General features: G+C 36.1%; 2 non-coding genes across 2 annotated transcripts; both read right to left on the bottom strand.

Annotated features, from left to right (window-relative positions):
- Positions 1-2366: 2366 nt before the first annotated feature.
- Positions 2367-2473, bottom strand: LOC133813641 (small nucleolar RNA R71). The gene has a single exon (XR_009884648.1). It is a non-coding gene; the product is annotated as a small nucleolar RNA R71 (small nucleolar RNA).
- A 20368-nt stretch (positions 2474-22841) lies between these two features.
- Positions 22842-22948, bottom strand: LOC133813005 (small nucleolar RNA R71). The gene has a single exon (XR_009884057.1). It is a non-coding gene; the product is annotated as a small nucleolar RNA R71 (small nucleolar RNA).
- Positions 22949-24701: the final 1753 nt, after the last annotated feature.

The raw sequence follows: 24701 nt of genomic DNA, 5'->3' as shown, positions 1-24701 counted from the left end.
AAATGATTGTGATCTCATTTCAGTAATTAATATTAGTTTACTGAAATATCATTTACAAGGAACTAAGTGTTTTAAGGATAAAATACAATGAGGGGTAAAACGATATTTTTAGTCCCATCTCATTGTAGACAGTCTATAAAAGATTGAGTGACAATTATGGTTGTAACAATGGATAACTAATAACGTATCTATATTGCTTATAGAGCGTTCTATGAATTCAAGAGTGCAATTCTGAGTCTTTAGTGGAGTCATGAGGAATTAATAAGTTAGTAAATTTATTTGTTAAATTTATGATAACTTATTGTTGAGTCTAGTTTTTATTATGTTTTGGTGATGTTTTTAGTAGTCTTTTATTTTGTTTTTCCTTCATTTAGCGCGGGTTTATGCTTTGTTTGGTTGTTTTTGTGAATATCAGGAAGAATTGAGCATGTGGAAGAAAATGCCAAAGAAAGGGAAGAAATAACCGAGTTTTCCATCATATTTCGATCAAGAATGGTTTTTAACACAATTTGGAAGTGTTGGTGAAAATTTGGGATGAAAACTTGAAGAATTGGGAATTCCCTTAAGAGCCACGGCATGAGCAAAGTGGAGCCGCGGCTAGGTGGGAAACAGAAGCATTGTTTTTCAGGAAGTCTTCGGGCCGCGTCATAGATGGGCACCCTGCCCAGAAAGCAATGATGCGGGCCGCGGCATGGCTTCAGAGGGCCGCGGCATTCAGAGGATTTTCTGCCCAGAAATTGTGATACGGGCCGCGGCATAGTGTATGTAGAGTCGCGGCCCACCTCTTTAAAATTTGAAGATCCTAGGTTTTAAATGATGAAAAGGAGAAGAAAAGTACGTATGGACGAAGGAGGAGTTCTGGTTTTGGGAGGCTGAAGCTTAGAGTATTTTTTACATGTTTTTCTTTTCTTCCTGATGTTATCTTTAATTTCTGTTGTGATTAGCACTATGACTATGAACTAATTTTCTGTTTAGGATGTTCAATTGAATCACTTGAATTTCTGTTATGACCTAATGCAATTTTAATTTCCTCTTCTTCAATCTTCTTCAATTCCTTATAACCTGTTCTTATAGATTGATTATTGATTGGCCATCTTTAGTCATATATATATGTTTTTAAGTCAAAATCTGAGAAGCGAGATTTAATTATGCTGTGGTTATATTGGACATAATTCTAATTTAGAACGAAAGTACCTGAATTAATTGTGTAACTGTTATTAAGTTGTGGAATTTAATGCTACCTTTGTGGTTCAATTTACCATAGAAATATAGGAAATTGTCACCTAGGTTGAGTTTATAATTCATAGTATGATTATAGGCTGCTGTTTCAACTTGTTAATTGAATTAGGTAAAAATAAGAAGAATTCATACTTTGCATTAGGGAATAATAGGAAGGATAGTTGATGAGATTGAATATCCTAATTGTTTCTCAGTGATTAAATTAAAAGTTTTACTATTAGTTATTATTCTATTTAATTGTCGATTATTATTTCTACACTTTATTGGTTCTTTTGCTGTATTTTACAAAAAACAAGAATTTCAATTTATCAAATAGAACAAGAAATTAATTGACTGGTAATTGATAACTCATTCCTTGAGGACGATACTTGGTTTTACCATTTTATTACGAGTTTGCGACTGTGTGCACTTGCATAGCAAAATTATCGCAACAAGTTTTTGGCGCCATTGCCGGGGACTGAAAATAATTATCAATATCAGTCTAATTAATTTTTATTCTAATTTGATTTTAATTTATTTGCTTCTAATCTGTTTAGTTGCTAAATTTTTCTATCTCAGGTGAATTTTGGTATATGCGTGGCAGAAAAGGAAAAACCACACTAGTTCCTTTGAATCCCGAGATTGAAAAGTCCTGCAATCAAATCAGAAAGAATAAGAGAGAGGCCCAGAATTCTGTGAAGATGGCACAAAATGATGGGGATGGCAGGAATGGTCTAAATCCAGGAGTTGTGCAAGGGGTTCAGGCTCAGACCAACGCTGAGAGGAGCTTGAGAGATTATGTACTACCCACTCTGACGGGAGTACAAAATAGTATACGCCCACCAGCTGTAGAGGCCAACAACTTCGAAATCAAGCCTGCTATTTTACAAATGGTGCAGTCTTCTGTGCAATTCAATGGGTTGCCCTCTGAAGATCCTCACACCCATTTGTCCAACTTTCTGGAGTTGTGTGGAACCTTCAAATATAATGGGGTGAGTGATGACGCAATCAAGCTTAGGCTCTTCCCATTTTCTCTAAGGGACAGAGCTAAAAGTTGGCTGAACTCTCTGCAGCCAAACTCCATTGTCACTTGGCAAGATCTAGCTCAGAAATTTTTATCCAAATTCTTCCCTCCGTCAAAGGCAGCTAAATTGAGGGGAGAGATAAATAACTTTTGCCAGAATGACGGAGAGTCACTGTATGAAGCTTGGGAACGGTTTAAGGAACTCTTGAGAAGATGTCCTCATCATGGCATTGAACAGTGGATGCTAGTACAGAATTTCTACAATGGTTTATGTCCAACAACCAGAACTATTATAGATGCTGCAGCAGGTGGCACTTTTATGAGCAAGAGCGTAGCTGGTGCTTATGAGCTGCTGGAGGATATGGCTACAAACAACCATCAGTGGTCTGAGGAAAGATCATCAGGAGTCAGAAAGGTAGCTGGGGTGCATGAGCTGCATGCAATCACTGCTTTAACAGCGCAAGTAGCCTCTTTGACCAAGCAGTTGCAACAGAGTAGTGTATCTGCTAATGCGGTTCAGATGGCAGTGAGGTGTGAAATGTGTGGTGGTGCTCATTCTGTTGATCAGTGCCCTATCTGTATTAATAATAACACCCCAATGGATCATGCCCAAGTTCAGGCGGTGGGAAATTTTCAGAGGCCACTCAATAATCCATTCTCCAACAACTACAATCCAGGGTGGCGAAATCATCCAAATTTTTCATGGAAGAATAATCAAGGCCAACAACCTCAGTTTCAGGGCCAGTTTCAGAATAACATGCCTCAGCCACCTATGAATCAAGCTTCGTCATCAATGCAGCCTAGGCCTCAACACTCAATGCCTCAACCTAAGAGACCTAATGAACTGCAAGCTGCCCTGTTGACTCTTACTAACACTCAGACTCAATTTATGACTGAGACCAGATCCTCTATTCGAAACCTTGAGACACAGGTTGGGCAGTTGGCCAATATGCTCAATAACAGACCCCAGGGAAACTTGCCTAGTAATACTGAAGTCAACCCCAAGGAGCAAGTTCAGGCAATTACTCTAAGGAGTGGGAAGCAAACAGAGCAGCCTAGACCTCCACAGGCAGTGGTTCAGAAAAAAGAGATGGGTGCACAGTCTGATTCAGAAAGGGTTACTGAAGACCATCAGAAGTCAGAACAGACTCTCCCAGTTGTTATTGAGCAGCCAGTTAGAGTTCCATACCCTCAGAGGCTTAGAAAGACTACCCTTGATAAACAGTTTTCTAAGTTTCTTGAGGTGTTTAAAAAGCTGCACATAAACATTCCTTTTGCGGAGGCCTTGGAGCAGATGCCCAGTTATGTTAAGTTCATGAAGGAGATTCTGTCAAAGAAAAGGAGAATGGAGGACTATGAGACTGTAGCACTCACTGAAGAGTGCAGCGCTATTTTACAAAGGAAGTTACCCCAAAAGCTGAGAGATCCGGGGAGTTTCACCATACCCTGCACCATTGGCAAGTTTGAATGTAAGCACGCCTTATGTGATCTGGGGGCAAGTATCAATCTGATGCCCTTATCTGTTTTTAAAAGACTTGGTTTGGGGGAGGCAAAACCAACAACTGTCACTTTACAACTCGCAGACCGATCGTTAACACATCCACAAGGTATTATTGAGGATGTTCTTGTGAAAGTGGATAAGTTCATATTTCCCACTGACTTTATTGTTCTGGACATGGAGGAGGACACAGATGTCCCTATTATTCTTGGTAGGCCATTTCTAGCCACAGGCCAAGCTCTTATTGATGTTCACAAAGGAGAGCTTAAGCTGAGAGTTCAAGGAGATGAGGTGGTCTTTAATGTCTTCAAGTCTATGAAGTATCCAGTGGTTAGTGATAGTTGCTTTAGTTTGGATATGATAGAAAAGGCAGTCTCCAAGAGAAGGATGAGCAGTGATGCCTTAGAGGCAGTATTATTGGGTGATGAGGACGATGATGATGAGGATGCTGAGATCAGAGAATGTGTCAACTGGATCAACTCTTTCTTACCATATTGGAAAAAGTTCCAAGAATTAGCGGATGCGACTGATAAACCGCTAACCTCCATTCAGCAGCCACCACCGTTGGAATTAAAGGTCCTCCCAGATCACTTGCAATATGCTTATTTGGGAGAGAATGAAACCTTACCTGTCATTGTGTCAGCTGACTTGTCAAAGGTAGAATTGGAGAAACTGTTGAGGGTTCTAAGGAAGCATAAATTGGCCATTGGGTGGACCTTGGAAGATATTAGAGGAATAAGCCCAGCGACAGTGATGCATAAAATCTTATTGGAGGAGAATAGCAAGCCATCCATAGAGGCTCAGAGAAGACTCAATCCAGCCATGAAGGATGTAGTATTGGAGCATATTCTTAAATGGTTGGATGTTGGGGTGATCTACCCAATTTCTGATAGTGCATGGGTGAGCCCTGTACAAGTGGTACCTAAGAAGGGTGGAATGACTGTGGTGAAAAATGAGAACAATGAACTCATTCCAACAAGGACTGTAACGGGGTGGCGAATTTGTATAGACTACCGCAAGCTCAATAAGGCAACAAGGAAGGATCATTTTCCTTTGCCTTTTCTTGATCAGATGCTTGACAGATTGGCAGGCCATAGCTACTACTGTTTCTTAGATGGGTATTCTGGGTATCATCAGATCGCTATTGCACCAGAGGATCAAGAGAAAACAACCTTCACATGTCTTTATGGCACATTTGCTTTCAGGAGAATGCCATTTGGACTATGCAATGCCCCTGCAACATTTCAAAGGTGCATGATGGCCATATTTTCAGACATGGTAGACCGGTGTATTGAGATTTTCATGGATGATTTCTCTGTTTTTGGCTCATCATTCGACCTCTGTTTGGGTAATTTGGAGAACGTGCTGCGTCGTTGTGAGATGGCTAATCTGGTGTTGAATTGGGAGAAATGCCATTTTATGGTGAAAGAGGGGATTGTTCTTGGCCATAAAATTTCAAGTGAGGGAATTGAGGTAGATAGAGCGAAAATTTCTACCATTGAAAGGCTGCCTCCACCAGTTTCAGTCAAAGGAGTTAGAAGTTTTCTTGGTCACGCTGGGTTCTATCGAAGATTCATCAAAGATTTCTCAAAGGTGTCTAAGCCTCTCTCGAATCTGCTTATGAATGGAGTTGTCTTTGATTTTAATGACGAATGTTTGAGGGCGTTCAATTTCTTGAAAGAAAAGCTGATTTCTGCTCCAATTGTGATAGCTCCGAATTGGGAATTGCCTTTTGAGTTGATGTGTGATGCCAGTGATTACGCAGTGGGGGAAGTTCTGGGACAGCGGATTGACAAGGTATTCAGGTCTATTTACTATGCTAGTCGGACTCTAAATGATGCTCAGCTGAATTATGCCACTACAGAAAAAGAGTTACTAGCTATTGTGTTTGCTTGCGATAAATTCAGACCATATCTGATTGGTAACAAGGTGATTGTCTACACTGATCACTCTGCCATTAAATACTTGATGTCAAAGAAAGATGCCAAGCCCCGCCTGATTAGATGGATTCTGTTGCTTCAAGAATTTGACATGGAGATTCATGACAAGAAGGGCAGCGAGAATGTGGTAGCTGATCATCTCTCTAGACTTGAGGTGGAGGAGACTGAAAATAAGAAAGCAGTGCAAATCAATGATCACTTTCCTGATGAGCAGTTGTTTGGGGTAAGTGATACTTTAGCTGTCCCGTGGTTTGCAGACATAGTGAACTTTTTGGTTGCAAAAATTGTGCCTTCTGAAATGTCAAAGCAGCAATTAAAGAAATTATTTTCTGAGGTGAAACACTACTATTGGGAGGAACCTATTCTCTATAGGCACTGTGTTGATCAGATTATCAGAAGGTGTGTTCCTGAAGAAGAGATGCAGTCCATTCTTAATCACTGTCATACTCAACAATGCGGAGGGCATTTTGGAGCATCAAGAACGGCGGCTAAGGTATTACAAAGCGGTTTCTATTGGCCTTCATTATTCAAGGATGCCAATGTGTTTGTCAAGGCTTGTGATAGATGTCAGAGAACTGGCAATATCTCGAGGAGAAACGAAATGCCTCTACAAGGGATTCTTGAGGTGGAACTGTTTGACGTATGGGGCATCGATTTCATGGGGCCTTTTCCACCGTCTTACAACAATGAATATATTCTATTGGCAGTGGATTATGTATCCAAATGGGTGGAGGCTGCAGCAAATAGAGCCAATGATGGTAAAACTGTGCTTAATTTTCTGCATAAACATATTTTTACTAGATTTGGCACTCCCCGAGCTCTGATTAGTGATGAAGGGAAACACTTTGTGAATAAGCAATTGGATGCACTACTGGCTCGTTATGGAGTTTATCACCGAAAAGCTTTGCCTTATCATCCTCAATCAAATGGGCAAGCTGAAGTTTCGAACAGAGAAATCAAGAGCATCCTTGAGAAGACCGTTGACAGTTCGAGGAAAAATTGGTCGAAAAAGTTAGATGATGCGATTTGGGCATACAGAACTGCATTCAAAACACCAATAGGCATGTCTCCTTATAGGTTGGTGTTTGGTAAAGCGTGTCATCTACCAGTCGAATTGGAGCATAGGGCATTTTGGGCTATGAAAAAGTTAAATTATGATTGGAGTGCCGCTAGTGAAAGAAGACTGTTGCAACTGAATGAACTTGATGAGTTCAGAAATGAGGCTTATGAGAATGCCAAGATTTATAAAGAAAGAACAAAGGCTTGGCATGACAAGAACTTAATCAGAAAAGAGTTCCAACCAGGGTAGCAGGTACTTCTTTTCAATTCAAGACTGCGGCTGTTTCTTGGCAAACTGAAGTCAAGGTGGTCAGGGCCATTCACTGTAGTTCAAGTTTTTCCATATGGTTCTGTAGAAGTTCGGGGCAACTCAGGTGATTCCTTTAAAGTCAATGGTCAGAGATTGAAGCCCTACTTGGGTGGTAGTTTTGATCAAGCGAAGTCTATCCTCCATCTGAAGCCTCTCTGAAGAGGGGTTCAGCGTCCGGCTAAATGACGTTAACGACAGCGCTTGTAGGAGGCACCCTATATTTTACTTGTTATTTATTTTACTTTTGTATTTGTAAACAATGGATATTTGGTTTATTTTTAGACTTTTAGAATCGTGAAAAACGTGAAAAATGAAAAAAACTTTAAAAAATCAAAAAAATAAAAATTCCTTAAGGGCCGCGGCATAGCCATATGATGCCGCGGCATTGGGGGTTCCAGAGGCCCACGGATTTGGCAGTATAGGGGCGGGCCGCGGCATGGCTGAGGAGGGTCGCGGCATTAAGCCCCAATTTTCCCAGAATAACAAGGTGGGCCGCGGCATATGTTTGAGAGGGCCGCGGCATTCCATCCTGGAAATTTTATGCGGGCCGCGGCATAGTCAAGGTAATGCCGCGGCCCTAGTCCGAAAATTGGGATAAAAAGCCCTAAATCAGCCATTGTCTCATTCAGTCACTCTCACAATCTACATCACACTCCAAACTTCTTTTTCTCTCTATTTTTTTTAGACTTCCATCAGTCAAGGAGACCAAAAGAAGATTTTTTGTGCCATTCAAGTAAGTGTATCTTCTTTATTCTAATGCTTTTGATTGGAGATTAGATTGCATTGTGGTGTTGTGGATTGTTCTTTGTTATTCTTGTGAGAGGATTAAGGGTTTTGCCAATTGTTGATTGTGGTCATTAGTGTTTGGGGCTGTTGATTGTGGTAATTAGTAAGTTTGGGGGGAGTGACACCAAAAAGGAAATTATACTCAAGTTCTTGAGAGCATATTTGGGGGTTTAGTTGGCTCTTTTTGAAAGATATTATGGGTCCTAAGCGAAATCCCCCTAGAGGCACCTCCTCCAAGAAAGCATCATCATCACGCACTCAACCACCACCAACACCACCTGCCCCAGCTGAGTATGACACTAATTTATTTGTCAATAAGGACGCTGCCGAGTTGTTTAAAAAAATTTATAAAAGATCGGTGGTAAGGGAAAGGGGGTTTGACCTTAATGAGGCCCCTGCTGTACAACACCCTGGTTATGAACTTATCAAAGCTGAAATAGTGCGACGTAGATGGAATTTGTTTTGTGACTCGACCCATGTGGATTCAGCCAACTGCTCTATTATATATGAATTTTTCGCCAACTTCTCATATCAAGATGCAGAACAGAATAATTTTGTCAGGGGCAAATTGGTGCCTACAACATCCTACGCATTCAACCAATTACTGGATCTTCCCTCATTTTCTGCACAAGAGGATGAACACTGGCAGTTGGCCCATTTCGAGGAGCCAGACTATGATGCGGTGGCTGCGGTCTTGAGTATGGAAGGGGCACGTTTCAGTTATCATAATGGGAGGCCCAAAGAGTTGTTCAGGTGGCAGCTAAACCCAGTTGCGAAGGCGTAGGTTTATTTTGTGAGTGCACGTTTACTGCCGACGTCTCATCTGTCTTCTGTTGATCGAGAGCGTTGTTTGTTAGTGTATGCTATCATGACCCAAAAGAAGGTCGATGTGGGCCGCATTATTCGATATAGCATACGCAACATCAGTAGATTCAACACTACAGCTGGTGTCGCCCATGGTACCTTCCTCTCGACTTTATGCACCACTTATGAGGTACCAACCTTTTCCAGCGATCTAGTCCGGAGGCCAATGGGGGCAATCAATCAGACCTTGTTTACGGCCTTCCCTCCAGCCTCTCTTACGCAGCCTGCCTCTACTCAGCCAAATAAGCGCAGCCGGGCTGATGAAACAGGGGACCCTGATCAAGCTAAGGAGGAGGAAGTAGAAGAAGCAGGTCCCAGCAACCCACCTGAAAATTTGGCAATTGGAGGACCGATTGATGAGCACACGCAGCGTACGCATGCTCGATTGGATTACATTATTCAACAAAATCAGTATTTAATCCAATCGCAGCAGGCGCAAAATCAGAACTATAATGACTTTATGGTGCAACAAAATGAATATGGGCGGGCTCACATTGAGGAGTTGAATACTTTGGTCACGAGGTGGACTATGAGTTCAGCTGATGAGAATTATTTCACTCCACTGCCACAGTACACTCCATATCAGTGGCCACCTCCACCACCTCCACCGCCATACTGATGTGGCGTCAGGTAAGTTCTCTTCCCTTGTTCTTTTCTTTATCACATTGGGGACAATGTGCATCTTAAGTTTGGGGGGGGAGCTTATTTTGTTTTTTTTGTTTTTTTTTTTTTTTTTTTTTGCGTTGTCTAGTTTAGTTTTCTTTAGTCTGTTGTGTTATTTTCTGTGGTTAGTGTAAATGTTAAACCATCATTCTTGTCTGTAGTTGCTTTGTCTTTTCTCATGAAAAGGAAATTGAATTCAACTGTGTGCTTGGTTCAATTGTTTTAGAGTTGAATTTAAAAAGTTTTGTGGGAAATTTTTAATATGTTTTGAAAAGACAACATTTTGGATTGTATTATATGTGTCTGACTAGGGTTGGTGGAATGACAATTTGAATCTAATAGAACTTGCATTATTTGGCATTTGAGGCGAAATTCTTGATGACATGTGTTTAGAAAAGTGATTTAGGCAATTTTATTGGATCGATTATGCCTTTTAAGCCGACCTTGAGTTAATTATCCTTAGTTACCCTTTTTGAGCCTTAAACTTGGTTTTTGTTCTTGATCATACTACTTGTGCCTAAATTTCTTAACTTCTTTATTTGTGTTTTCCTTTCCTTTTGTTATCATAAGCATATAATTTTTGGGAAAGAAGAAGGAAAAATAGTAAGGAATTGGTATGATTGCAATATAGTATGATTGTACAAAAAGAAGAGAGAGAGAGAAGTCTTTGAAAAAAAAAATTAATATCACTTTGTCACACTCCTTGATCATATATATATAGAAAATAATAAGTTTGGGGGAGTGTGATTTGAAAAAAAAAAAAAAAAGTGATAAGTCTAGAAAAGAAAAGAAAAGAAGAAAATAATGAAAAGTGTTGTAATCTCTCTCTCTCTAATTGTATAAAAGGGTGATTTTTGGTGTGGTAAAGAGAAATTTGGTGGGTTTCAAGGTTTTTTATGCTTATGGTAACGACTGAGCCTAAATGAGAATTTCATCTACCCTTACCTAAGCCTAACACTATAACCTGTGAAAGTCCTTTTGATTTCAAAACATGTGTTGTTGACATTAGTGGAGAAGGTCAAATAATGCAAGTATATTGTAGAGTTGGTTTGTGGAATTGTCTGGAATGAGTTGAGCATATATGATAGAATCCAAGTGTTGTAGTCATTTTCATGATATATTATTGATTTCCCTATTTGAATTGTATAAGTTGGACTTTAAGGCAATTGAGCTGAAATTATGGTTATAAATATTGCAATTGAGATTTCATGAGTTTTGGCAAAGCAGTGTAGATGGTAATGATGGTTTAGCTTGTTCGTTTGTGTTTGTTTCTTTTTGTTAGTTTAACTTGGTCTTTACTCGAGGGCGAGTAAAGGTTAAGTTTGGGGGAGTTTGTTGAGTCTAGTTTTTATTATGTTTTGGTGATGTTTTTAGTAGTCTTTTATTTTGTTTTTCCTTCATTTAGCGCGGGTTTATGCTTTGTTTGGTTGTTTTTGTGAATATCAGGAAGAATTGAGCATGTGGAAGAAAATGCCAAAGAAAGGGAAGAAATAACTGAGTTTTCCATCATATTTCGATCAAGAATGGTTTTTAACACAATTTGGAAGTGTTGGTGAAAATTTGGGATGAAAACTTGAAGAATTAGGAATTCCCTTAAGAGCCACGGCATGAGCAAAGTGGAGCCGCGGCTAGGTGGGAAACAGAAGCATTGTTTTTCAGGAAGTCTTCGGGCCGCGTCATAGATGGGCACCCTGCCCAGAAAGCGACGATGCGGGCCGCGGCATGGCTTCAGAGGGCCGCGGCATTCAGAGGATTTTCTGCCCAGAAATTGTGATACGGGTCGCGGCATAGTGTATGTAGAACCGCGGCCCGCCTCTTTAAACTTTGAAGATCCTAGGTTTTAAATGATGAAAAGGAGAAGAAAAGTACGTACGGACGAAGGAGGAGTTCTGGTTTTGGGAGGCTGAAGCTTAGAGTATTTTTTACATGTTTTTCTTTTCTTCCTGATGTTATCTTTAATTTCTGTTGTGATTAGCACTATGACTATGAACTAATTTTCTGTTTAGGATGTTCAATTGAATCACTTGAATTTCTGTAATGACCTAATGCAATTTTAATTTCCTCTTCTTCAATCTTCTTCAATTCCTTATAACCTGTTCTTATAGATTGATTATTGATTGGCCATCTTTAGTCATATATATATGTTTTTAAGTCAAAATCTGAGAAGTGAGATTTAATTATGCTGTGGTTATATTGGACATAATTCTAATTTAGAACGAAAGTATCTGAATTAATTGTGTAACTGTTATTAAGTTGTGGAATTTAATGCTACCTTTGTGGTTCAATTTACCATAGAAATATAGGAAATTGTCACCTAGGTTGAGTTTATAATTCATAGTATGATTATAGGCTGCTGTTTCAACTTGTTAATTGAATTAGGTAAAAATAAGAAGAATTCATACTTTGCATTAGGGAATAATAGGAAGGATAGTTGATGAGATTGAATATCCTAATTGTTTCTCAGTGATTAAATTAAAAGTTTTACTATTAGTTATTATTCTATTTAATTGTCGATTATTATTTCTGCACTTTATTGGTTCTTTTGCTGTATTTTAAAAAAATCAAGAATTTCAATTCATCAAATAGAACAAGAAATTAATTGACTGGTAATTGATAACTCAGTCCTTGAGGACGATACTTGGTTTTACCATTTTATTACGAGTTTGCGACTGTGTGCACTTGCATAGCAAAATTATCGCAACACTTATTGTTGCTTGATTTCATAGGCCCATGGTCCCCATTGTACCTTGGATAAAATCATCTAGATAATCTCAATTAATTGATTTAATAATCAATTAGAATTATCAAAGTTGACAAAGTCAATTTTTGATAGTTTCGCGGAGTTGTACAATTTAAAGAAGAAAAGAGATTTTAGGGCAGATTTATTAATTAAGAAAAATTGGTGTCTAAATTAATAAATAAGTTTTAATCATGGTTCAAATTATAAATAGTTAATTTGATAAACGGTTCAAAATACTATTTAATTAATTAATCAATAGAAAATAATACATGCTTTGATTTTAAGTCCAACGGGCATATAATTAAATGAGAAATTTTACGGGCCTAAAGCCCATGATAATTTCGACCTAATGGCTGATATTATCTATTATTTATTGATTTTTTAATTAAAATAAATGACCTAATTGAGCCTATAAATGAAATGCTAAGTGAGAGTTGAAAAAATATTTTTGAATCACTTGTTTTGAGAAGATCAGAAGATCTATTCTTGATCCTCTAGGTTTTAGATTCTCTCTACAACATAAGTTCTTTTCTAAGCCTCAATATTCTCCACTATTCTTCTTCTCTTTGTATCTATCTCATGTGTTGAGAATTTCCCACTCTAGTCCAGGTTATTCTAAGGATACTTTGGAAGACTGTGAAGAAAATTGACAATCATTTCAGTTTCTTGGTGAGACCCTACAACAGAAAGGATTCAAGGGTTAGAGAAACTGAAGGAAGGACTAATACATTCCGCTGCGTATAATGTAAGTGTTCATATCATTATCTCTATTTAAATTCAATTATAGAAACATGTTCTAGGTTGTCTTATATTAATTTGTTTAATATAAGATTTACATTAAAATAAACAAGATCCTATATAAGTATTCCCAATAGTTCATCCCTATTCTGTTGAGGTGGTTGTTCGCTAACTTAACCAGAACGAGGATGCTGACACTGCTCATTACATCTACTAGAATTCTGGGGCTATTTTTCAGGTTGGGCAACTCAATGTTGTTCTGGTTGTTGAGGATTTTGTGGTTGCTCAAGTTAGGGGTTTGGAGGAGATTTCAGATTTTGAGGTGTTTCCTGGATAGGGTTTTGTGCAGGTCGAATTCCTTGTGCTAACTGTATAGCTCCCTCCAAGGCCATAGTTGCATGTCTCTGACGCCGAACCGTTGCAACTTACGTATCATTGAGCTCTCGCATTTGTCTGCCAATATCCATTTGCTACATGAACATAGTCTTAGCTACATTCTCCACTTTAGCCTTTAGTGTGGCTAACTCATCCTCCAACACCCCCATGGCTACTCGCAGGATTTCAACGTCTAATTCTTCACTTTCTTCCTACAGTCCAACTTGAGGCTACTCCTCAGTGACTCCCGGCAGAGGAGGTGGATTCTGAGGGTTCTTAGACGTCTGACCAGCCTGCTGACCCTGCGTTCTCCTAGTAGACTTAACCATATTTTCTTAACTTTGATCTTCTTGCATACAACTCTTAATGAAAGCACCAAAATGTTTACCCAAGAATTGGCCAACGACAGTGAGTCAAATAAACGATATGAAATAAATATTGAGCTTAAGAATAATCAATGAATAATAAACGACACACAGATTTATAATGGTTCGGCTCTGATAGTTGGTAATGACTTACGTCCATTTAGTACATTTATTAGTGTAAATCCCGTACAACAAACAATCAGCAAACTAGAGTACATTGAGTTTCACAAGTTAGGAAGAAGGATACAAGAACGTGTATAACAACACTCGAATCTTATGAACTCTCTCAAAATAAATAATTATAGCCTCAAGAATAATGAATCCTTGAGTCTTTATTTATAGACTTAATGACTTACAAAGATGGGCCATGAGCTTTGCGTAACTTGTACAACAAGTAATAATAAAATAATATGTAAATAATACACTTTACATTTGAAATAGCAGATATCCCAGAAATATCTATACATTTCACTAACTTTAAGCTTTAACTGTGTTTCATCGAGAAGATCTGGTTGAATGTCTTTTGACTGACACCTTTTCCTGCTGCTCTGCATGACTCATGCACGTGTCTTATAGCATGTTTCCTTCTCTTGTCTAGTATTAGGTCAACCAGTCTTCCAATAATGGCTTGTCATGTGACTTTCACATGCCTTATGTTTATCCCACATCATCATGCTAATTTTTTAGGAAAACAGTAAGAATTTTGGTCCCGGACCGAAATTAAAACCTTACACGGGTAAAATCTCGGATCATAAATATTGGAAAATAAATCATTATGGAAAAAACATTTATTTTGGGCATAGGAATATTAAGAATGCTATGAGAGAATTTTAAATAAAATTCTTAGGAAAGAATCCTGCATTATGCATTTTGAGAAAAAAAAATGCTTATTTGGCCTTATTGGAGTAAACAAATTAAATGGTTTCCACAAATGCTATAACGAGACTTTGATTATATTTTAGGTGGCCATATTTACATTTTTATCATGTTTTAATGGGTTTTAGGTTTATACCACCATTGGGTCTTATTTTTTGTCTCAACCACCCTTAAGTTAACTTTTAGGCATAATTCAAAGGGTATTCATGCCAAAATCCGAGAATGCACTATAGTATTAAGTTTTTCAGTTAATTATTTACATCAAAGTGGGAAAATTAAGGGATCATTAGTAGTGGCTGAGTGTATGAGGCTAGTAGCATGTGGTAGTCAACTCTAAATAGTATCTTATGATACCTGTTGAGCCTAGGAAGCCACTCCACCCCAACCCACGCCACATCACTCATCTTATCACTTGGCAACCCACCCTACACTCCACTCTCTCTCATTTCTTTCAATCAAGCTCTAAAAAATTTAGAGAACTCTCCTCTCTCTCCCTCTCAATTTTGTTGCTCTCCCTCTCTCTCTTGTTTCCTCAAGGAAACCTCCATGGAAGCTTGAGAAAAAGCTTAAGAATCCAAGTTTCAATGTGAGTTCTTGTACCCCTTCTTCTTGTTCTTCTCTATGCCAAAGCCTAGGGCTCCATTTGTGCATTATGATCTCTGATTTTTAACCATTTTTAACCATGGTTTTAAGGTCTAGAAGCTGAAGGCAGCCACAAGTCTCTCAAGCGCACTTAGAAAGCTTGCATGCAACCTTGATCATCAAGGAGGTAACCCTCTAGTTTCAAAATGTCCATTTCTTCCCTTGTTTCTTTCTTTTCCTTCAGTTATGATCCCACTTGGTAATTTTTTGAGAGAGGTTTGAAGGTATTAAAGGATAGTGGTGAGGCCCAAAACCTAGGAGGAACACACACAACCAAAACCTAGAGCAACTAAGGTAAAACTCTAGTGCACTTTGGTTTATGTTTTGTACAAGCTTAGGGAATCTGTTTTGGATGAGAGTGTTTTGTGTTTTTTTTTTCTTTTGGCCTGTAATATTGTGTTTATGATGTATGGTTATGCATTCATGGTGGTAGGGTTTGTTGTTAGCTTGGAATCAAAAGTTCCACTAAGTTGTATGATCTTATGCTTGCTGCCAAAGTTTTCGACTTGACTTCCAAAAGGTCAAGCATTACTATAACGAGTTATTTCATAAAAAATAAACTCCATAAATCAGTTTTGAAGAAAGAGTACATGATTTTAGGCATTTAAAATGCTCAAAAAAAGTTATCCTAGGAGATATGCATGTTTTGTGAAACTTATACAAATTTGGAAAAATGTTGGCAGATAGAATTCATGAAATTTGGGCAATATGTTGAGAAGATAAATCAAATTATTTTAAAATGAAATTTGTGAAAATGTTTATGGTATGATAACGTTTAAATCTGGAAATTTTCATGGAAATATGATTAATATATTGGGAGTTATAAAATGTTAAAGTTGATAAGAAATCTGGAAAAACGTTTTTTGTAAGTTTGGCCCTTGCACTTTGTAAAAATATTTGAGTAGGCAAAATTAAAGATTTTTAGCTGATTTTCAAACTGAACACTATTTTTATATCTTTAATCAAACTGGAAAGGTTTCATAAAAAGATAATTAAAACGTTAGGAATTATATCCTTCTAAATTTAGAAGAAAATATAAGATTTTCAAATAAAACCTTCTAGGCAACCAGCTTGTTTAACGTTTTTCACCAAACAAAAAAAAATTGCCTAATTTTTCTCAAGGATATTTTTAGCATAACCTAATTTGGACCAAAGAAAATTTGATCAAAATACCAAGCCGACTGGATTTTGTATTTCTCCTAAGTTTAGGAAAAATATGGATTTTAAAACAGTTTCACACCATACTTTATGGTGACAACTTTCACCTAGTTAAAATATGTATTTTTTTTTTCTAAACATTGGATGGAACTTCTTGAGATATCCAAGAATGGCTCTATAAAAATTGGGAACTTTTGGATCTAAAGATTTACAATGGCAGCCTACCAAAGTTTGGAAATTTTAACAAATTCAACAATTTTTCATCACTTGGAAATATTTTGAAACTTTTTACAAAAAATAATTTTAAAGGATATTCAAAAGTAGACTTAGATTTTTACCTTAACTAAGTAATATGATTATTTTAGAAACCATTAAATGGAATAAACATATAATGTTAAGATTCACCTTAAAATAAATAAATAAATCATAATAATTAAAATGGGAAGGCTATTTTTCAAAAATAATTAAGGGAAAACCAATTCTTTTCTAAATAAATCTTATGGTATTTTTAAGAATAAATCAATTATTCTAGGACCTAATTAAAGTCAAAATATAAACTTATTTCTTTATTATCCAGTATTAATTGAGCAATTTTCTTTGCCACTATTTGTTAAGGGATTAAACTTAGTGCATCATTAGTACTCTACATTTAGAAAATCCTGCTAGGGTTGAGAATAGAATAAATCTTGGAAAGTAATTAGTGTCGAACCTATCTAAAGAATCTAAGGTTCCCGAGGACTTAGAGGAAAGGTTTGAAAAACCAATAGCGAATTGTTGTACTAGTTCAATATTTTATATATTGATCTTAATGCCCAAAGAAAACTTAATAATTATTAATTGCCATAATTAATCTACAATAGTAGCTAATAGAGGATGGGACTTCTAGTAGAGGAAAATCTCGCATATTGCTAAGGACTACTTGTAAGTCAACCCACACTTCTTTGACTACAACATGAATAACTAGTGTATTGCTGGTTAGATTTAGGTCACGAGCACAAGTATACACAGTTATTGTAGAAAGTATATAATGGTGTTATCCAAGCAGACATGAGTCGAGGTTTAATTTTGACATTGATGAAATGGTTGAGAGCATTATTCCACAGAGCTCATATGCATGTGAGGAGGTAAGAATATATAATGGCATTGATGTTACTAATGACAAATAAATACACTAGTGAGGCCAAGGGTTTGATAACCATGGACCATTATTTGACCGGTGTTGTCATACCCGTGACAATAGTTGATAATTGATATGGCGACTGCTTTATTGAATATTGATATGATGCATGATTGAATAGTTGCATATGAATATAGGTTGTAGAGAACTTATTTGGGGTCAAAAAATTAAGTTTCCTCTAGAATAGTATTTGTTGGTGTTGTTGTTGATAAGATTGCTCAGTCATTGTTTTGACTACTCTAGGGTTACAGAGATTGTTCTATATATCTGTTTTGCCCTGGGATTTTTTGCGTATAGGTTCGATTTGAAATTTTGGTTATTGGGCATGACCACAATTTTTTCAAGACGCCCTGAAAATTTTGGTTATGTTTAGGGCCCAATTATACCGGAACCCTAATTCTGGTTAAATTTCGGAATGTTGTTATTATGGCTAAGACTTGGTTGTCTTTATTAATGTTATTTGTGCTGGGTTGATCTTACTAAGCGTTTTCACTTACCTAGTTGTTTCATGTTATAGGTAAGCTGAAAGGCAAGGCTGAGTAGTGTGCACTGGAGTCTGCATTGTGGAAATGTACATGTGGCCCGATAGTGGGAAATCTACACTTTTTGAAAATTTGTCTTACTTTTATAAGAACATATCTTGTGCTAAGTATTTTGAATGTTTAGAACATTATAATGTTGTTATCACTTATTAAGTATGCACATAGTTCCAAACTAAAGCATTATTGTTTTTAAAAGTTTTTTTATACGAAATTTTTAAGTCTTTTTAAGGTTAAAAATATTATTATTTCGCATTATTAGTCTTGTAAATTTTTTTGGTCGTTACACAAATTCAGTAAGGGCCTGCCCCTTTATAGATGTTCGTGGTTTATAAAAAATTTTGAACTGGCTGAGTTTGATGGCCCACTTTAGTAAGTGTCCCAATGCTTTAGGTTTTTGGGAAACCTGCCATAAAGGTTGATCGGTTAGGACAAGTATCGCGTGGGACAGGAAATAAAGCCTAAACTTCCACAAACTAAATCGGCAATGACTGCGCTTTCGGTTACTGTTAGATAGAGATATAAAACCTTCCCACTAACGGGCTTTGATAGGATAGGTGCTTCTTCAGATCTTGAGATGCATGCTCGCACACATCGGTCCATTCAAACCGCCTATTTCCCCTTAGCAAATTGTAGAAGGGGAGCATTTGTTGGTTCACTTTGACACAAACTGGTTGATGGCAACATTCTTTCCAGTAAAACTCTAGACCTCTTTTTGTGACCTAGGTGATGACATATCACACAACAATCTGATTTTTTCAGTGTTAGCTTCAATTCCCCTTGAATTAACGATGAAGTCTAACAACTTCCCCGATGAAACCCCGAAGGCACATTTTTGGTATACAGCTTCATGTTGTACTTTCTTAGTACAGCAAAACATTCTTACATGTCGAACACATGGTTACTAACAGACTTTGACTTGACGAGCAAGTCATCAACGTACACCTCCATGTTTTTTCCGATCTGGTCCAAGAACATCTTATTTACCAATCTCTAGTACGTAACTCAAACATTTTTCAGCCCGAATGGCATAACTTTATAGCATTATATGTTATGCCCAGTCAAGAAGCTGGTATGTTCTTGGTTTGTATGGTTCATCGCGATCTAGTTACATCCAGAATACACGTCCATGAAAGTAATGAGCTCGTGACCAGCCGTAACATCTACAAGTTGATCAATCCTTGGCAAAGGAAAACAATCCTTTGGGCAAGCCTTGTTGAGATAGGAGAATTCGATACAGGTCCTCCACATTACGTTGGGTTTTGGTACCAGAACTAGATTGGCTATACATATTGGATATTTTGCATCCTTGATGAATCCACACTTTGAGAGACGAGCAACTTCTTCCTCTAGAGCTTCTCCCCTTTCTTTTCCCAACAACCTTCCTATATGTTGCTTGGCAGTTATGCTTATGTACAAATTCAGTGTATGCATGATAACATTAGGCCTAATTCCCACCACATTGACATGTGACCAAGGGAAGACACCGAGGTTGTTCCCACCATATGGCCTAGAACAATATCAAGGTTGGTCGCCCTAAAATGGCATTGTAGGTAGTCGGACAATCTATGATAATGAATTCGACCATCTTAACCACATCTCGCATTGATAACTCTACAAATTAGAGTTATTTTACCACATTTTTTTATGATAATTGTTGCTTAGTCTTTGAGTTTTTAAGTAACTTATTAAGTTTTTAAGTAATTTTTAATTTATTACTCTTATTGTAATATTTTAGATTTATATATGTTTTTATAGACATTTTATTATAATATGTTGTAGTTTAATTATTTATAATTAATATTGTTAAGTTAGAAGTAAAAAGATGCAATTTTGAGCTTAAATGTTTAAGTAAATTAAGTTTTAATTAATATTTTCATGGAACTTATGTTGTATATTTTATTATTGAAAATATTTAGTTTTCATTTAATTTATGTTTATATTTGTAGATAATTTGTTGCATTTTTTGCTCTTGAAAAAGCAAGAAAGAAAAGAAGGAAAAATGGCAATTTTGAGAGGAAAGAAAGAGCAAAAGGAGGCCCAAGCTCCAGCCCTCAGCTAGGCCCATTCGGGCCTCCTTCCCACACGCCAGGCCCACTCGGGCCTCCTGCCCACAAGTCAAACCCACTCGAGCCTCCTTCCCAACAGCCCAACCCTACGGCCCACCACGCCAACTGCTGCTCCCAGGCCCATCACGCAGTTGCACTTCCTCAACTGCCAGCAGCCTAACCACAGCCCAACCGAGCCCAGCGGCCTGAGCCACCTCGTCCCACCTGCCACCAGCAGCCAACAAGCAACCTTCCTCTCCTCTTGAGCCCATTTTTTCCCCTTGTCCTTAAAATGCCAATTTTACCCAATTTTTACACACATTTCAGCACAAAAATCATCATTATACCCTATAATTTATCTCTACATGCCATATATATTTTGTTTAATTAATTTAATCAATTTAATTAATTTAAGTTGATTATTTTAATGCTCTCATTTTGGCTATAAATAGGGAATTTCAAGACCATTTTTGGGTGCTTAATTTTTGGTTACCATCTTCTTTCTACCATTCTCTCTTCCATTTGGGTGTTTTTCAAGAGCATTTACAAGTATGTATTTTATTTATTTTGTAATTTCTATTCTAGTTATGTGCTTCTAATCTTTTTCATAAGATTATTAAGACCATGATGAAGCAACTTATAACTAGATAATATTTATGTTGTATGTTGATTTCCCTTGCAATGCAACAAAGTTTATGGATTTTTCTTCTTCGTATATGTCTTTCATCTTTAATATCTCATATTTTGGATTGTTAGATAATATTGCATTTTGTTCTTCATTTTGAAAAACATAATATTCTTTGTGTAAGATGTGTCATTAAATTGTACACATCCAATGCTCAGAACAAAAATACTATGTTTTTCCTTAAAAATAATGTTATTTGATTTTTTTTTTCATTAGGTTGATTCACATTAAATACTTTGAAATTATACTTTTTTGAAAAGTGAAGAAAAATCCTATCTTTTTAGAAATAGTTTGTGCTTAAAATTATAAATCTATTTGGAAAATGATAGTTTGACTTATTTTAACTATCACTAAAACTTGGGAATCAATATACTAATAAGTGTTATTAAACTTACATTTTGTGCATTCTAGTATCTTATAATCTTTCCTTTTAACACTTATTCTTAAATCATTATTGGTTTATTTTCATTCTCTTAAATAGCTTTATTTTAAATATTCTATTTTATGTTCATAACATTTAATCTCATCAATCTTTGGAGCTTGGTTAGAATTTATTAATTTTGTTTTAAAATAGTTTTCTTTTTTATTTTAGACAACTCATTTGGGTTCAATCTCGAGCTTACATGACCACTATACTTCATATACGATTCGTGCGCTTGCGAGTTATAAATTTTTAAAACATACACGTTTTGGGTCCATCAAGTTTTTGGCGCCGTTGTCGGGGAGTTGCAAGAAAAGAAACGAAATTTATCTCAAGGTTAGTGAATTCTTCTACTAGTTATTGTGCCTTAAAAAAAACAATATATACAAAAATAAAAAATATATATATTTATATAAAACTAAAAAAAACAGATAAAAATAAAATTTGGGACAATTATACCACCCTTAAAAAAATTACTTATATATTTATATTTATTGTTTTTTTTTTGTCCTATCAATCTATCTTTTTAATTTTTATAATTGATGGCACTTGTGCCTCCTAATTTTGTTGTAATTTTGTTATAGTTTTTATTCCTTGTATTTCTTTGTTAGTTGACGGCACTTGTACCTCCTAACCTTTGTTGTAATTTTCTTTATTTATCTTGTTGTTATTTTTATTTTATTTTTATTTTTTTGCAAGTTACTAGTTGATGGCAATTTTTCCTCCTAGCTAGTTGATGGAAATTTTTCCTCCTAGTCTTTTATCTTATGTTTTAGTTGATGGCACTTGTGCCTCCTAATTTTTACCTTATTTTTGTTATGGTTGATGACATGCTATGCCTCCCTACTCTTGCCTAGTTTTTATAGTATTATTTAATTTCACCTTATTTTTCTTTGTCTTTTATCATAATAGTGTGTAATTGTGAAAAATACTTGAAAAAAAAAAACATAAATCTTGTCCTTTCACCATAAGCAATTTTTGCTTCAAGGAAATTTGAACAAAATTCACAATCTGCCTCTACTAACTAACCACAGGGAGTTTTTTGTAATGTGCGAGTAAGTGGAATCAAATAGGCCTGGGAACAACTGAACCAGAAAAATTATATTGTTGTGAAATCTCTAAAAAAATTATTAGTATGCTCTGTGGTTGCGGTTTTTACTGATCTTCCACATTAGAAAATTATTTGTTTGAGATTATCTCCGTTACTTTGTGAAAATTGTATGCATCATTGGGAACGTAACTCTAAAAATCGATTAGTAAAAAGATGTTTATATTTGTTTGAAATTGAAAATGTTAGTAAAAATTTGAGCATCATGGAACCAATTGCTAATCATGTTGATGAAAATGTTGTGCCTGAAAAAACTTTGCTTGAATATTTTGCACCTATTTCATCTAATGCTCCTTCATGTATTGTTCTTCCAACCATTTCTGCTACCTATTTTGAGCTCAAACCATCAATCATTCAATTGTTGCCATCTTTTTAAGGGATAGATAGAGAGGATCCTTACATGCATGTCAAAGATTTCTTAGAAATTTGCTCAACATTTAAATTTCAAAACTTTTCTGATGAGTCGGTCAAACTAAGATTGCTCCCTTTTTCATTAAAATAAAAATCAAAAGTTTGGTTAAATTCCCTTCCCACGGAGTCTATAACTAAATGGGATCAACTTTATAATAAATTCTTGCTGAAATTTTTTCCTATGTCTAAAACTAACAGTCTATGAAGAGAAATATCTGAGTTATTTCAAAAAGATAATGAAGAGTTTTATGAATGTTGGGAAAGATTTAAAGATTTATTATTAAAATGTCCTCATCATGGTTTTGAAAAATGGAGACTTGTAAAATATTTTTATGATGGTTTGACTCCCTCTAATCGTCAAATGATTCAATCTATGCATACTGGAAAATTTTTAAAGTTTCAAGGTCAAGAGGCTTTGGACACCCTTGAAGATTTATCTATCAATTCACAACAATGGAATTATTTTGATCCTAGGTCTAGGTCAACTAATTCACCAAAAAGAGGAGGAAGGTATGAAGTAAAAGATGAATTAGACTTAAGAACATCCTTAGACAAATTAGTGAGAAAAGTAGAAGCTTTGGCCATAAGCCAAACTATAAATTCTCCAATACAACCAAGAAAAGATGTTTGTTCTATATGTTCTAGTCCTTGCCATAATGCCCAATCATGTCCTTCCTACCAAGAAGCCTTTTCTGAGGAGGCCAATGCTCTTCATGCTTATGGGAAACCAAATGATAACCCATTTTCATCCACCTACAATCAAAATTGGAGAAACATTCAAACTTTTCATTGAGACAAAACCAACCTCAAATGAATCAAGGGCACCATTACAACACGCAAAACCAAACTCATGCCCCACAAAATCAACCATATCCTCAACAAAAGAAACCTTACTTAGAAGATACTTTAAAAAAATTTATGCAATCCACTTAACAAATCCTACAAAATCAGTGTCAATCAATTACCAAGCTCGAGACACAAGTAGGAAAACTCACCACTGCTTTAGCTGATGGAGAAAATGGAACATTCCCTAGTCAACCTATCCCTAATCCAAAAGGTCAATATGAGATAGGAAAGTCTAGTCATAATGGAGAAGTCAAATCAATTTCAACTCTTAGGTCCGGAAAGAAAATTGTCAAACCCGATTACATACCCGAGGGTGAAAAGGAAAAAGAAAAGAGTCAGCCTTCTAGTTCTAATGCCAATGACTTTTCAAACAAGGAAACTCCAATCCATCCTTTCATTCCAAAAGCCCCATTCCCACAAAGATTACTTCCAATTAAAAAAGGCGGCCAATATAATGACATCTTAGAAGTTTTTAAACAAGTTAGTATCAATATCCCTTTCTTAGATGTCATTAAACAAATTCCTGCCTACTCTAAATTTTTAAAGGATCTTTGTACTCTTAAAAGAAACACTAATGTTCCTAAAAAGGTGTTTTTAACTGAACAATCTAGTTCCATTATTCAATATAAGAGTCTTGTTAAATATAAAGATCCTGGGTGTCGCACAATTTCATACATTATTGGTGATTATTTTATTAACAATGTTTTACGTGATTTGGGTGCTAGTATGAATTTATTGCCTTATTCTCTTTATATGCAACTTGGTCATGGTGAACTAAAACCTACTTCTATAACTCTTCAATTAGCCGATCGTTTTGTAAAAATTCCTAGAGGCATTATATAGGATGTTTTGATAAAAGTTGATAAATTTTATTTTCCTGTTGACTTCATTGTACTTGATACTCAACCTGTGGAAAATGTGCATGCTCAAATTCCTATCATTTTAGGTAGACCATTCTTAGCTACATTTAATGTAATCATTAATTGTCGTAATGGTATTTTGAAATTATCTTTTGGAAATATGACTGTTGAATTGAATGTTTTTAATGTTGATAAATCTATTGAGTGTGAGGAAGTGCATGAAGTTAACATGATAGATAGTATTTTTGAAGAGGATGGAAATGACTTACTTGACTTTCGTGAAAAATACTTTGGTAAGAACTTGCATATTGATGACTCTAAAGATGATGTAAATTCTTTGCTAGAGTCTA

This window comes from Humulus lupulus, chromosome 1 (assembly GCF_963169125.1).
Source record: "Humulus lupulus chromosome 1, drHumLupu1.1, whole genome shotgun sequence".
Lineage (NCBI taxonomy): Eukaryota > Viridiplantae > Streptophyta > Magnoliopsida > Rosales > Cannabaceae > Humulus > Humulus lupulus.
This window is presented reverse-complemented; position numbering and strand designations above follow the sequence as displayed.